This window comes from Lycium ferocissimum, chromosome 10 (genome assembly GCF_029784015.1).
Source record: "Lycium ferocissimum isolate CSIRO_LF1 chromosome 10, AGI_CSIRO_Lferr_CH_V1, whole genome shotgun sequence".
Taxonomy (NCBI): domain Eukaryota; kingdom Viridiplantae; phylum Streptophyta; class Magnoliopsida; order Solanales; family Solanaceae; genus Lycium; species Lycium ferocissimum.
This window is the reverse complement of record NC_081351.1, coordinates 38552702-38569191: the sequence shown is the minus strand read 5'-3', so window position 1 is coordinate 38569191 and position 16490 is coordinate 38552702. Positions and strand designations below refer to the sequence as shown.

Genomic DNA, 16490 nt, shown 5'->3' with positions numbered 1-16490 from the left:
TTGAGATATAATCATTAAATAGATCATTAGTTATGCTGAATGAATAATAAAATTCAAAACACACATCACACATACAACCATGCATACTGAATGGCTAGATTCGATAGGGAAACTTAACTATTCATGCAAACTATATGAGTCATGCCGGATAATTCACCCCATAAATTAAAACAGGACCAACTCAGATGGAGAGTAAACTGCCAATTTAAGTTAGGTAAATATCACTTTTAATAAACCCTAGTTCCATTGAACCAAAGTGTAACTCAGTTGGAGAGTCAAGACAAGCTATCAATTAAATAGGGACTGAAGCACAGTAATTTACCATAATGAATCTATCCGATGGGGAAGAAGACCTACGTCAACATATAAACTCATTATATCACTGTTATATACAATGGAGACCATAGAGAATGAACCCTACCACCATTGTTTGAAGAAATAAAAAATTTGTTTAACAAAAAATTTTCAGAAAACAGCAAAACGACCAAAAAACTCATCTAAACAACACCGGATGGCCAAAAAGGGCTCAGTTCATGAGCAAAGCTCATGAGTATTGTTCAGTGGGTCGTTTCCGATAAACCTAGCAAATTTTGAGTTAATCGGAGTTCGTCAAAAATCAGAATTCCGAAACCATGACCAATTTGGATTAAAAAAAATTCCTTTTTTTTTCCAGCCAGAATAGAATTTAAAAAACATATACATTTGTTCAGTAGTTCTTATCACATATCATCATTAGCGTACTAATATACATGAATCAAGAACAACGAACAAAATTTTGAAATATGTTTACATAATATCAGTGTTGCTTTCTGGAAGTTAGCATGTTTATGTAATCATTGAATATAAAATTCAAAACACACCACATAAATATCCATACATCTTGAACAACAAATTTCAATACAAAAGAACAATTCATGCAACATATATATGTGATGCCATATATTCACTCCAATAAATCTAAAATCAGAGCTAACTCAAACGAAGAGTATCTTTTTGCTATTTAAGCCAAGTGAATATCATTATCATTATCTCTAGTTCCATTGACCCAACATGTAACTCAGATGGGGAGTTAATACAAGTTATCAATAACTAGTGATTATACCTAGTGATAATCCATAATAAATCCATCCGATGGGGAGGAAGACCTAAAGTCAACACATAAATTTATTATTTTACTGGTATTTAGACATGAAAAACATAAGGAAGAATCTCTATCACCATTAGATCATAACCGAGTTATTTTTCCTTAAAATAATTTTCAAGAAATAGAAAAAATGCCTAAAACACCATTTAAACAATCCCAAATCATAACAGTGAATATTGTTTAATGGGTCATCTCCGATGAATCTATTAAATTTCAGGTTAATTAGAGTCCGCAAAATAATTCATCTCCAAAGCTATAACCAAAATCAGATTCAAAACCATATAAGCATCTTTAAGAATTAAACAATATGACCTACATTCTTATCATATATCAATTCATATTAAATCATCATGTGTATTCATGTTCTAGAATTAACATAAATAAAGCTAACATATATAAAGAGTATTTTTTCATACTCAAAACACGTTTTAATCTGAAAAGAACAGCCTAAAACTCATCTAAACAACCTCAAAGATTATTTTTTACTGGGCATTTCCAACGAACACACCAAATTTCAGGTCAATAAGAGTTCGTGAAATTCTTGATCTCCACAACTAACCAAATTCGTCAAAATAACCGTTTTAGGCATAGCTAAGGATTAAATAATCTGATTCAGGTTTCTATTCTCCTTTTATAATTATCCCACGAGCTCAAGGCATACATTGTGTCCCTTCTTTTGGGTAAGACACACAACACCTAATTACAACAAATTGTCCTCACAATTAATACACCTGAGAATCAAGATATTACGTTTCTCCCTTTCGGGTGAAAACCTCGATATCTCTTCTCATGAATTAATTAAGCGTTACTAGTATCTATAGGTAAGTTTCCTTTCGAGTAAATAAACCTTCACTGCCAGTGTACACTTACCCAGGACAATTTATACATGACACATTGTGCACATTCGAATGACTCAAATAAATAAACCACCTTCGTAGATCCTATTTATTAATCATAACTCTCAATTCATGTATTGATAGAATTTCACATGTATAAAAAGCTCTAAGAATTTTCAATGATTCCAAATAAATAAACCGCTTCAGTGATAATTATTTATTAATCACAAAATTCTTAATTGATACACTATCATATATGTGAGACGGAAAAAGAACAATGTGTCCATATATTTTAACACAAACAGAGAGCAATGAAAAATGTGCCAATCAGAATTTTTCAATCAAACAACAGCACATATTGTTACTTTAGTCAAATTAAACAAAGTTAACGCCATTGTCATCACAACCGGAAACCAAGGATCTTATTCCTTATACACAGCCGCCGTTTTCAATATGCATTCATCTGTAGTACGTAAATTACTTTTATACAAACCAAGTTCATATAATACTAATTTATACTACCTTTTTTCATGAATATTCATACTAGACATATTTGTAGGCAAAATCTAATACAAGTTGGGCAAGAAACTACTGCCATAAGACTTATGAACAAAGAATTTCTACTTTGTAAAAGAAACTTAACCTCTGCAAAAAGACCTAGCCGCCAGTTAATAAATCTGCTATTTTTCAACAAAGCAACTTTATAATTTGTGAAATAGCAAAGAGTCGCCGGCTGAGCAAAAAACCAACAACCACTGCTATTGATCCTTAACACAATTAAAATTAACATAGTCCTGATTTCATTCGCCGCACCAAATATCATCATATTCTCTCATGTTTAAGATTTAACAAAACATGAAAAACAATATCAAGACGAAAATCATATTTCAATCATGTTATCAGGTTATCTATTTAGATGCAAGCTAGCTCTTGATGCCAATGGATGGAAATCAGATATACGCAGCGGAAGCAAATACACATGATCATGGGAGGAACGGACGCTCCCATCGGACCGGTTGTAAAACATACCAAGATTTCCATGACAAGGGAAAAGCGTATTCGGAATGACGACCCCGATGGTCCTATCTCGTTTAGAGACGAGGAAATGGAAAGGCATGTCCTTGGCCTCATAACGACGCACTGGTGATATCTGTCTTTGTTAATAAATTTAGAATCAAACGTGTGCTAATTGATCCAGGTAGCTCGACTAATATCATCCGATGGAGAGTCATCGAGCAGCTGGGACTACTAGATCAGATCATGCCAGCAATACGAGTCCTCAACGGATTCAATATGGCATGCGAGATGACGAAGGTTGAGATCACTTTAGCGATCAACATGGCAGGAACTACGCAGCAGAGATAAAATTTTATGTGATAGAGGGAGACATGGGATACAATGCATTGCTGGGCAGACCGTGGATTCACCTCGTGAGAGCGGTCCCCTCAACTATGCATCAGGTATTGAAATTCCCGACCCCAGAAGGTATCAAAACCGTCCGTGGTGAACAACAGGCCGCAAAGGAAATGTTCGCGGTTGAAGAATCTGTTAAGATTATAAAGGTGCTGGATTAGAACGAAGGGAAGAATGCCAAATAGCAATCACAGATTCCTATCTTGGAGTCCTCATAAGATCGGAACAGAGACACACCAGACGAAGAGTTAAAGTTCGAAGTACCAAGGACCTTTGTGGTGCCCGATGATTCAGATGCCACTAAATCCACGGTCGAAGAACTCGAGCAAATCGTACTGTTCGCTCACCCACGAATAAGAAGGTATACATGGGCACGGGGCTAACCCCCGAGCTCAGGAAAAAATTTATTGAATTTCTTAAAGACAACTCAGATTTCTTTGCTTGGTCCCATTTAGACATGACAGGTATTCCGCCGGATGTGACAACACATAAGTTGAGTCTGGATCAAAGACGAGGTAACTAAGCTCCTTAACATAGGGTCCATTCGAGAGGTAAAATACCCAGATTGGTTAGCTAACGTTGTAGTAGTGCCTAAAAAGGGAAATAAGTTTAGAATGTGCGTAGATTATAAAGATTTAAACAAGCTTGCCCGAAGGATTCATTTCCTTTACCTAGCATCGATCGCATGATCGACGCTACTGCGGGTCACGACACACTGAGTTTCCTCGATGCATACTCCGGGTACAACCAAATACAAATGGACCCGGAGGATTGAGAAAAAACCTCTTTCATAACTAGGTCTGGCACATATTGTTATAATGTAATGCCCTTCGACTTAAAAAATGCCGGGTGCCACTGAATGACGGTTAGTCAACCGCATGTTCAAACACCAAATAGGGAAATCAATGGAAGTTTGTATAGATGACATGGTCATTAAGTCCCTGCGAGCAGAGGACCTTTTGAATTTTTTGCAGGAAACTTTCAGCATACTAAGGAGGTATAACATGAAGCTAAACCCGAAAAAATGTGCCTTCGGAGTCGGATCGGGTAAGTTTCTCGTATTCATGGTATCGAATCGGGGGATCGAAATCAAACCGGATAAGATAAAGGCAATTTAAGATATCACCGTGATAAACGACATCAAAGGGGTACAAAGATTGACGGGACGAATAGGCGCAAGCCGATTCATCTCCAGGATCTCGGACAAAAGTCATCAATTTTTCTCGTTGCTAAAGAAAAAAGGCGGCTTTGCGTGGACTCCCAAATGTCAGATGGCCTTAACAGAACTCAAAAACTACTTATCAAGTCCGTCTCTACTCCACACGCCAAAAGCGAATGAGCAGCTGTATCTATACTTGGCGGTGTCCGAAATAGCAGTGAGCGGTGTCCTGGTTCGAGAGGACAAAGGTACGTAATATCCGATTTACTATGTAAGTAGAACCCTCGGTGACGCCGAAACCAGGTACCCACATTTGGAAAAACTCTCTTTGGCTTTACTGAGCGCATCTAGAAAATTAAAACCTTACTTTCAAAGTCATCCTATATGCGTCGTAACGTCGTATCCCCTAAGGAATGTCATGCATAAACCCGAACTCTCAGGCCGACTAGCAAAGTGGGGTGTGGAGATTAGCAGGTATGATATTGAATACAAACCCCGAACTACAATTAAATCCCAAATACTGGCGGATTTCGTGGCCGATTTTGCACCGGCCATGATCCCCGAGGTCAATAAAGAAATGCTTCTTTCCTCGGGGATTAGCACGGGAGTCTAGACTCTTTACACATACGGTGCGTCTAATGTAAAAGGGTCCGGGTTAGGGATCATTCTCAAACCTCCCTCGGGTGACGTAATAAGACAATCTATTAGATTGGCTGATTTAACTAACAACGAAGCCGAGTATGAGGCTATGATTGCAGGTTTAGAACTGACTAAAAGCTTGGGAGTCGAGATCATAGAGGCTAAATGCGATTCTCTCCCGGTGGTCAACCAAGCGAATGGAACCTTCGAAGTCAATGATGATCGAATGCGGAGGTACCAAGAGAAACTGCAGGTTGTCCTTCGTCGGTTCAAGGAATGGACATTGGAACACGTGCCCCGGGATTAAAATAATGAGGCGGATGCCCTGAAAAATCTGGGATCCTCGGTCGAATCGGACGAGTTCAACTCCGGAGCTGTGGTGCAGTTCACAAAATCGGTCATAGAGACCGGCCACGCCGAGATAAACTCGACCAGCCTCACTTGGGATTGGAGGAACAAATGCATAGACTATCTTCAAACAGGAAAGCTGCCATCCGATACCAAGGAATTAAGAGCCCTCCGAACCAAAGCAGCTAGATCTTGTCTGGTCGATGGCCAGTTATACCGACAGTCATTCCACAGCCCCTTGGCGAGATGCCTAGGACCAGGAGAAATCGACTACATTTTGAGGGAAATTCACGAGGGGACTTGCGGAAACCATTCAGAAGCCGATTCATTGATCCGCAAGCTGATCAGAGCGGGATACTACTGGAACGAGATGGAGGAAGACGCCAAAACCTTCATTCGAAAATGCGACGAATGCCAAAGGCACGCCCCGTCAATACTTCAACCCGGGAAAGAGCTCCATCCGGTCCTTTGCCCATGGCCATTCATGAAATAAGGTATGGACATAGTAGGGCCTTTGCCATGGGCCCCAGGTAAGACGCAATTTATTTTGCTTATGACTGATTATTTCTCTAAATGGGTTGAAGCACAAGCACTCGAGAAAGTCAGGGAAAAAGAGGTCATTGACTTCATTTATGAACATATAGTCTGTCGATTTAGGGTACCCGCGGAGATCGCGGGTGATAACGGAAAGCAGTTCATAGGCAGCAAGGTCAGCAAGTTTTTCGAAGAATATAAGATCAAGAAGTTCTTATCCACCCCATATCACTCGAGCGCGAATGGTCAGGCCGAGTCTACCAATAAAGCTATACTGCAGAATCTAAAGAAAAGACTGGCCGGCTCTAAGCACCGATGGAAGGAGGTTCTGCCCGATATTTTATGGGCCTACCGCACAACGGTGAGATCAAGCACGGGGAGACTCCGTTTTTCCCTTGTATACGGAGCCGAGGCCCTAATACCCGTTGAAGTTGGTAAACCAAGCTTGAGATTCCGATATGCCACTAAGGACTCGAACCATGAAGCAATGCCTGCTAGTCTGAATCTCGTGGATGACAGGAGGGAAGCTGCTCATATCCGGATAGCCGCACAAAAATAAAGGATGCAAAGATATTATAACCGAAGGGCCAACTTCAGCACTTTCGGATTGGGGACTTGATACTAAGGAAAGTCACACTTCATACAAAGAACTCTCGTGAAGAAAAACTAGCTCCCGAATTGGGAAGGACCGTATTGAGTCACCGGAATAGCAGGAAAGGTTCCTATCGGCTCGAGGACGAAGACGGACAATAGTTGAAACACAACTGGAACGTGGCACACCTAAAGAGGTATTATTGTTGAAGGTACGAATAACTTTTCTTTCTATTTTTCTTCTCTTTCGACCTAACCACGCAGGGATACAACCCGATGAACATCGGAGCAGCACAATGGGAGCTGGAAAGTCATGGACTTAAGACTGAAAGCTCGTGTTGCACTCTTCTTCCCTTCGACCGTTTTGTCCCGAAGTGGGTTTTCGGCAAGGTTTTTAATGAGGCAGCGCTGAACAGCGTGCTACGTGAATAGAGTAGACCGATCAAAGACCGGAGATTGGAGACTGCATATATTGGGCTAATAATACCCGAACCCTCATACCTCAGACTCGAGTACTAGGGGACTACTATACCATAGGCTAAATGATAACTATGTAAAAGCCAAGGCTTGAACGATAGGATCAGATGTAAGGACCAAACGATCGATTGAATCGTGTCCAATTAGTTTGTTCTTGCCACGACAACGATTGTAGATACATCTCCGGTCGGTTTGTCAATAAAAATCTTACTTCGATCAAAATGATCCGATGTTGCCAAATACTAAAAGGCTATGGACTAAGCGGTTGAAGACTACGGTCTACAAAATAAAATGATCCAATGTTGCCAAATATTGAAAGACTATGGTCAAAATGGTTAAAGATTACGGTCTAAAAACACAAAAAATATTGTGATCCGATCCGTCTTGCAATTTATAAATAAAGCAACGACTAAAGTCAACACGGACTGAAACCCGATCACGAGCCATTACCACTTGAATTCTATTCTGGCTGAAATAATAAGGCAAGCCAAAAACGATGGCATAAATCAGACAAACAATGAACCGAGAAATACTTTGTAAAGGGCAACAAAAGGCAATGAATAGGCCGAATGAAGATTTTTCTTTTCATTTATACAAACATATAGTGGATTTACAAAGGCTCAAACTAGCGGCCTTAAAACAAAAAACAAAAAACAAAAAAACAAAAAAAGACATAAGGCCCACGAGCCTAATCTTCACCCGATCCCTCGGTTTCTTCCCCGGCTGACTCAAGGTCGATATTCGAATCCTCGGGGTCGAATACAGCCTTTGCTTCCGCTTCGAGCTTCTTGGCCTCCTCGATCAGATCTGATAAGTCCACTCCAGTGGCTTGAACTTCTTCGAGGGTTTCTCTTCGGGACAAGCACGCGCGTACTCGGCTCGAAGATTGCGCGCCTTCGGCGGCGGTCACGTCGACCTTATATGCGGTCTAACATATCGTCATAGCCGAGATCGGTCAAGAGCCTTTCCATGTTCGGCTGTGCAAATCGGTGATGACCGGGCGCACAGTCTATCTCGTTCGAGCCGACCGCGACGAGCGACGAGCTAAGTCCATTTAATTGTTCCACCGTCACCCGAAGCTGCTCTCTAAGAACATCCCGCTCGGCTACAGCACCGATTGTCATTTTTTGAAGGGTATTAAGCTCGGGTTTGATCCCATCAAGCTTCACCCGAAGTTGATCAATGCGGCTTGTGCCGGGCACGAGAAGGAGGGCATTAGCGTCGGCTATTAAAGCTTTATTGTAAACTTCGAAAGCCCTTACCTTCTCTCGCTTGTTGGTCACGTTCTGCTAGCCTCGGCGACTTTGTTTCGAGCTCTTGCTAAATCCGGTTAAGGATAGAAAGGTCGAGGGAGAGACGAGATATATTCAATTTACCCACACGTATCCATGAGCTCGTCCGCGCCCCGACTTTTCATTTTGAGCTCCTCGCGGCCGATCCACTTCGTTCGTGAGCGGTGGAAGCATGCATGATGAAGCACGGAGGCCTATAAGGGAAAGAGGAGCGGTTATTAAAATGAGGCATGAAACTAAAGCTAAGTGAAAAGGGCATAGGAACAAGACTTGCCCGGTTCACCGCCTGCTGAGCCTCGTTGAAAAGGCACGATTCACTGACTTCAGCCATCTTCTTACGATCCTCTTGGAACACCAGAGGGTACAGATAGCTGGCCACCCCGACCGGCCCCGATAACATGTTCATATCGGCCGGCACCTTGAAAGAGATTATCTTCTTCCGATTCGGATCAGTACTAAGGGCAGGAAAGACTCTCTCAAACCTAGGATCGGAATTAACCCTGAAACGGTTGGCCACAAGGATGGATAAATGCTCGAAACCCGATATGCCAGGAGCGTATATTTTATAATTCCCATAATCGGTTGCCCCTTCCGACCCCGTTGCCTCCTCGGTCATCTTGCCTTTGGATTTGTCAGCATCGGCGAAAATATCCACCAATTGAGGGGGAGAATCACATGCAAATTATTGTTTCAGACGAGGCCATAACTTGTATCGGAAGGACAGAACCAATACCATACAAAAGCGGAATGTTAGGTACTTTTGAGCCAAAGTACGGAGGAAGGGCGCCTTCGATCCGGCGAGAGTGCACGGCTGGAAGCCTTCCCAAGCCGTGAGTAGGAATGTGCTCTGTCATAAAGTCTTTAGATGTCCCGACCTTCGACTTGATGTTCCCTGCTTCCGTCGGTCTCGGGACATCCCTCGAACCCGTCAAAATTGGACTTGAGCTTTCCACCAAGGGTAGAGTAATCTCCGCAGAACTGGTTAGCTCTTGCTCAAGAAGCTCGTCGGTAAGTTGGTGCTTGCCCGACATCTGGTCCTCATCATCGGAATGATCCGATGGCTGACCGATGACATTGGCCTCCAGAGCCCGGGCCGAGACATCTTCCGAAGAGGTCTCTCTGATGGTGAGCCTCGTTCTTTTCCTGGCCTCGAAAGAATCTCAAGAAGACTCGGAGGATCGCCTTCTCCTCCTCTCTCTTCTTTGTCTCCACGATCGGGAGGCCGTTATCTTGCTCATTGGCCGAGGCCTCAGCAACCTCTTGACCCCGAATTTTTGTGCCCTTTGATGACACTGTGAAGCGAAGAAGAACGGTTTTAACTTATCAAACATATCATAAAACGTAAGGAAAACGGAACGGCGCTCTAAGAAAGGACTTACCGTGAGTTTCGGCCTCCCACCGGGACCGACATAAACGTCGCCAGGTGCGGTCGGCATAAGTGAGTTGGGAACAGATCTTTCAAATCCATTGATCAATGGTAGGAACCGCACCAAGGGTTCAAACAAGCGCTATATACACACGAGCAAATCAAGGGGTCAGTGTAGGTACAGACATGTGATCATATCACACCAAAAGTAAAGTTACTTATGGTTTGGGTTCCATCTCTCGGAAATGGCAACTTGTCGGCGGGAATCGAATCCGTTGTCTGATTCGGACAAATACGCACTGCCCCCTCGGTGCTGTCTTCGTCCGGACGGGGAGAAGGGTGCCTTTCTGGCTCGTTTTGAGAGTTTAATCATACCCCCTCTGAAAACACGGGGACTATATAACCGGAGTAGATGGTGCACCGTGAATGGAATATTCATGTTTGTAGTGAAATAACGGAGCAGGACGATCCTCCAAAATGACGGATGAATCTGGCCAAGGGTAATATCATACCATTTGCAAAAATCCACTACCACGGGATCGAGTGTGCTAAATGTGAAAGGATAGGTATAAACACTTAAATACCCTTCCCACGTAAGTCGTTATAGCTTCGTTCTAATCGGGAATAACGACCCTGCCGCCACCCGCAATGCCTTGACTCGTTCAAGTTTACTCTGGGGTATCGTGCACAAATAGTCCGATATTTCGACACCTCGATCCCCTTGTTGAGAAGGTTTCTCGACCTTGAAATCCCGGATGGTCGAGCAATCTTGAGGAATGAAGTCCGTTAGTACAGGCTCTAATTTTGGAGCCGAAGAGGTCTCACCAATTTTAGCTTTTGAAGATTTGCTTGTCATTACGGAACTACAAAGGTTTGAAGATTGGGTAAAGGACTGATAAGGAGATATAAAGATATGAAGATATGAAGGTTTCAAGATATGAGGGTCAGCGTATCCAAAGCACACGAAGGTAAAATTCTCTTTGGTAAAAGTCGAGAGCAAAAAAAAAAAAAAAAAAAAAAAAAAAGAAAACTTGCTTTTATAGAGTGGGGCCGAGACGATTCGCCTTCCATAACCGTCTTCAGAGCCAACAGGGTCTCGACACGTGCCGATGTCAGATGGATGTGACGGATGTGACCTTAATCTTATCTAACTATGTGAAGCGTACACGAGAAGGAACCGGATCACCCCTCTTGATCAACAGATCGTACGTGAGCAGACCGGCCTTCCGATGAGACCTAGGTCGGGCTCTCACACCAACACCACTGTGATCAAGTAAAGCTTCCATATCGGTCGTAAAGGATGTGGTCTCGAACCAATTGCGGTCCAGTACAAAAAATAAAATGTTTGAGCATGGCGGCCGGTAGCGAAGCATTTCGAATTTTGGTGAATTATAGAACAAGTGACAATTGATTGAATATTGCAAAGACATGTACAAAGGTTCAGGTACAAACAACACACATGGAATGCTCAATAAAATCCAATAAAACCAATTCGCAAAGTTCCATTAAAGGTTGTTCCATTTCATAAAATTCCGACTATGTCGGATACGTGATCCGTCGGAAAAAAACGGAGAAGCCCTACTCTACAGCTACTAATTGGAAAACGAAAGCAAGACAGCTACACCCTTAATCAACTTAGCAAGTTGGAGGTTGAGATCTTTAGCCTATCCCACGGGATGCGGCTATGATGCGTGATACCGATTAGGCATCTCCACGACCTGCACCAGAGGCGGATGAACCAGGGATATTTAGCTCCGGTAAATCTTCTTCATCAAGCACTATTGTTGGCGGAGTTTCACCAAAAGGCATTTCCCGACGAGTCTCCATGATATGATGGGTTCGAACCCAAGATCTAACCCTCGAATGCCCGGCGGGAAGCTTCCGGTCTACTGCGCCCAAGTGCCTGCGGTGGCGCGGTGCTCTTCTTCCCCGAACGACATCTCGGTATCGACTTTCCCTTGAAGCTCTTCTCGTACGAAGCCACGAAAAACGCAAATACATTGGGTTGAGTCATAGTACGGGGGAGTGAGAGTCGAAATAATCGAGTTAAGGAATTCTTGTGATTTTTGCCTTTCCACACTTCGGGTGCCATTAACTTCTCCAAGAAGACGACCTATGCTACGAGAAGCTCGGAGAAGGGCAACCACTCATTCAAAGATAGTCGTATCAAGCTCGGTTTCAACCGGATTTGGTGAAGGATTCCACGCCTCAGGAAAATCGGTAGACGATGGACGGTGAAGTTGAGCTGTGCGTATTATCACAAACCGATGAAGCCACCCTCGGTCATAATCATCTTCGGGGTCAATCCTGACTTCTTCTGGGAAGAATATGAACAATCCCCCCTCGGATCACCCGAGGTATGTATCTATGAAGTAGATGGTCAAAGGTGAAGGCGACCCCGACTACATTAGCCAACTTCTCAATATAATACACAAGTCTCCAAATCTGTGGGGCGATCTGTCCGATACATATCCGATACCAACGACAGAAGTACTCGATCACTCGATGAATAGGGAGAGTGAACCCAATGGCAAAAGGATAAGTGTATGACAACGAGTAACCGACAACATGGTGACTTATTTTCACACCATTCCTAACAGGGGAAACGTTAAAATCTGCGCCTAAGTTGCAATCTTCCCTGACTGCGGTGATGGTGCCATCATCGATACAAGATTCGAAGTTCTCCACCGAATCAAAATGATGAAGAATTTTGCAGTCGTTCATATAGATAAATCCCGACGGGAGAATACCATCAGCGAAAGATTCTAGCCCCTTAGCAGAACTAGCGGCTCTCGTTGACGGCGTGAACGTATGCTGATCTTCACCTTGAGTCAATAATGGAACGTAAGCCATAATTCGTTGAAGGTTCTCCTTAACAGTAAATGTTCATGCCCTGATGAAAGAAGATCCAAAATCCGAGGAGTGCTACGAGCTCAATACGGGAATCGCAGTAAGGTTTTTGAGGAGGAACAAAGTGAGATTTGAAGAAGTACAGATGCATGAGAAAGGAAGAATACATGGGCTTTATATAGAAAGAAAATCAAGAGGTCATGTAGCGTATCAAGGACTCTGACACAAGGAGGTCTCCAAAAGGATTTGGCGGTACAGGTAATGATGACCTAGCATCGAGCGAGTAAGATGTTGACCGAAAAGGTCTTATCCTAGATAGTTGGAGGTGGTTGTTCGACTTTATTTGGGTCTATTTCCCACCGTCAAAAATTTTACCTCGGGAAATGGGGGGACTATCTGTATACGGGTAAAACTGAGGATACGGACATGCTCGATTTTCCGTTGTCATGGTTATGTTCGGGCACGATACGACCGGCTTATCGAGGATGAGGCTTCGAGCTCGATCTGGATCGAGGCGTTAAATGAGAGGCGGTTAACTACCATAAAGAGAAGACTGGAATATCCGCCCTCAACCGGATATTTCGGCGTCGATCTCGGCAACAGCTATCACCAGATTTCTTTTCCTTACTTAGAATTGTACTAGGGTTAGGACTCCTCTATTATATAAAGAGAAGGTCCCCATCCATTTCAGGGGGGTTTTCGGCAACAGAAAGAGAGAAAGAGTTCATTCAAAAAAGCAATAGAATCATCTGCGTTCATTCATATTTTTCTAAGTTTATCTTCATTATTCATTGTGTAAGCACCCGGCACAGGGATTCGACCTCGGCTCTGATACCCGAGGCCAGTCATCATTAATATTTGGTCAGATCTGTTTCTTTATTTACTTATTCATTTATCACGTAATCTCATCTTGAATTGAATTGAGCCACACATCTTTGACATCACGCATAAATTTAATTGTTCACCATTTTAAGGTTAAACAATAATAATTGTTGAGTTGAAACATAGGCCTATTACCAATCGATCGATTGTACAATCCAAGCTTTGCTGACATTGGTCTACCGGTGGATCCTCACTTGCGTATGCTCAAGCTGAATCCAAATTTTTGTAAGTTATTTTTTGTCTTTAATGCTTTTAATCCATAAAACTGTAAAGCCAAAAAAAATGCCATATGTGTATTTATTTTAGCTGGTTTTTATTTGTACCCCTTAAAATTGCAGGCAATCCTAAGGCTCGCAGCAAAGGCAAGATGGTGATCGATTTGAACAAGTGATGATTTCTAAGAGTGCAAACAATTGAGGAATATTGTGCTGAGGTTGAAGCTATTTTGTCACAAATGAAGAATGACTTATGACAAAATCAAGCTCATTGTGGGACATTCTCAAATATTCTTCTTTTTTTCTTTTAGTCCTTTCGATTTCATAAGCAGAAAAGCGTTGAACATCCTCCTTCAAATTTTGTTTTAATTTTGTTGTTTTGTTGTCAATATCAAGTTACTGGTAAACCACATTTCTTTCGAGAACTCTTCAAGATTGAATACAACATCATGTTTTGTTATTTCATCAGCCTCTGTTGTGCTTTACTTTATAATTTATAAGTGATTGCACACTACAAGAAAGAAAGAAAGAAGATATTTGACAACAATTTTTTTTTTTTTTTTTGCCATAGATAGGTTTTTGGCAATATATTTTTTTTTGTTGCATAAATTTTTCCCAACGGCTGTTATTATGAACGACGTGCAACAACTTTTTTTTTAGTTGCCAAAAGTACTTTTTGCAACAATAGTCAATATTATATGACAATAAAAAAAAGTTCATTTTTAAAAGATTCATCATATATGCCAACAATAAAATTAAGTTGTTGCCAAATATTGACTTTTGCGAACTATATTATTTTTATTGCCAAAAGAATTGCAGAATTTCTATACTTTCTTATACTGTTGATTTGGCTTCCGGATGGATTCAAAGTCTTGTACTATAGACTATAAGATAAGAAATTGAACTTTGGATAAATAAACAAGTCGATAAAGCATTGTTTATTACCAAATTAAGCACTGCATCACAGAGAAAGTAAAGAAGATGGAAAGTGAGAGCAACGAGATTGGAAAACACAGTATTTTCTTTGTTAAAACAGTAAAGTGAGAACTAAACTTTTTTATGAACTGATCTTTGTGGGTAAAATAAAAGGAAAGGTTACAGGAATATAAATGAGATTGACTTTATCCACACATAACTTATTTTCGAGCTGATCTCTCAGGGGGAAAGAAAAGTTTCATCTATATAAGTTGTATTTATCCATTCAAGCACAAGAAATAGAACTGAGTAAATTTTTTGCAGGCTGATCTCGTTGACTTTATCATCTGATTCAATTACATAAACACCCTGAAGGGCCCATCCTAATTAAGGCCATTGAATGAATTAAATCTGAGAGTTCAATCTATTATTCACGACGTACAAAAGGCGCCAGCAGCTAAAAATAGCAAATACCGAGAACACCCTTAAAGCAGCTAGTTAAACTCAGGCTTTTTTGGCAGTTAAGAAATAGTACGACGTCAAAAGCGAGAGATGTACAAGTGAGGCAATGCAAACAGGAAAAGAGATCCCTAAAACACCCTAACTAAGGTGAATAAGGAGCTCAAGCCTCTTTTTTATATAGGTAGTAATATATATATATATATATATATATATATATATATATATACACACTTTTGTTATAGGGAATCTTTAATTTTTTTTTTTTCTTTCTATATGAGATAGTATGATACTAGTATATTTTCTCAAGTACAAGATATTCATTCCTTCTACCAAAAGGTGTTAGAATAAAAGGTTAGATATGCAATTTTTATAAATTGCTAGACAAAAATGATAGAAAATTGAGTACAAAAAATGTAAGGCCAATCTCCAATTTGCAATGACCAGCAGATTCCACCAACAAATGTATAATTGGGAAAACTACGTATATATACATGTTAAGGAGAAATATTTACGAAACGTAACGACAGTTTTCCTTATTTACAAAACATAACGATATATTACGAAACATGACGGATTTTCATATATTTTTCGTTTTTTTTTTTTTTTCCGAATATATATATATATTTTTATAAAAAAATATTTTTTTTTAAAAAAATATTTTTATTTTTTAAAAATTAATTTTTATATATATTTTTTAAAATTTTTTTTTAAATTTTTTTTTTTTGGCTCAAAGGCTTAAAAAATTACCTCAAATTTACGTAAGAAAGTTGTATGAAAAATGTATGAAATATGTATGTGTGAGCGAAAATTTTTAATATAATTTTCATATACAAAATTTTGAGCGAAAACTTTAAGCCTTGAATATTGTATGAAAATTGTTACAATGTTATTGTAGTTGTATTAATTTTTTGAAACCTAATATGAACTTTATATACAAAAAATGTGAATGAAATTCTAAGTCTTGAGGGAGATATACACATTTCATACTATTCTCATGCATAAAATTTTGAGCGTAATGTTTAAGCCTTGATCAAGGTATACACATTTCATACGTTCTTCATACATAAAATTTGAGCGAACTTTTTAAGCCTTGAGCAAGATATACACATTTCATACACAAAAATTTGAGCGATTATTTTAAGTCTTGAATATTGTATCAAAGTTGTATACAATGTTATTGTAGTTGTATTAATTTTACATAACCTGAACTTTATACACGGAAATGTGAGCGAAATTTTAAGACATGAGCAAGATACAAATTTCATATTGTTTTCATACACACAATTTTGAGCGAATTTTTTAATCCTTGAACAAGATATACATATTTCATACATTTTTCATACCGTTTCCATACACTAAATTTTGAG

The 16490-nt window shown here is 40.4% G+C and overlaps 1 long non-coding RNA gene across 1 annotated transcript in view; it reads left to right on the top strand.

Moving 5' to 3' along the window:
* Positions 1 to 14221, top strand: part of LOC132035464 (uncharacterized) — a 44600-nt gene extending 30379 nt beyond the window's left edge. The window contains exons 3-4 of the long non-coding RNA XR_009409268.1: positions 13658 to 13760; positions 13870 to 14221. This is a non-coding gene — a long non-coding RNA (uncharacterized LOC132035464). The remainder of the gene's footprint in view (positions 1 to 13657; positions 13761 to 13869) is intronic.
* The last annotated feature ends 2269 nt before the right edge of the window (positions 14222 to 16490 follow it).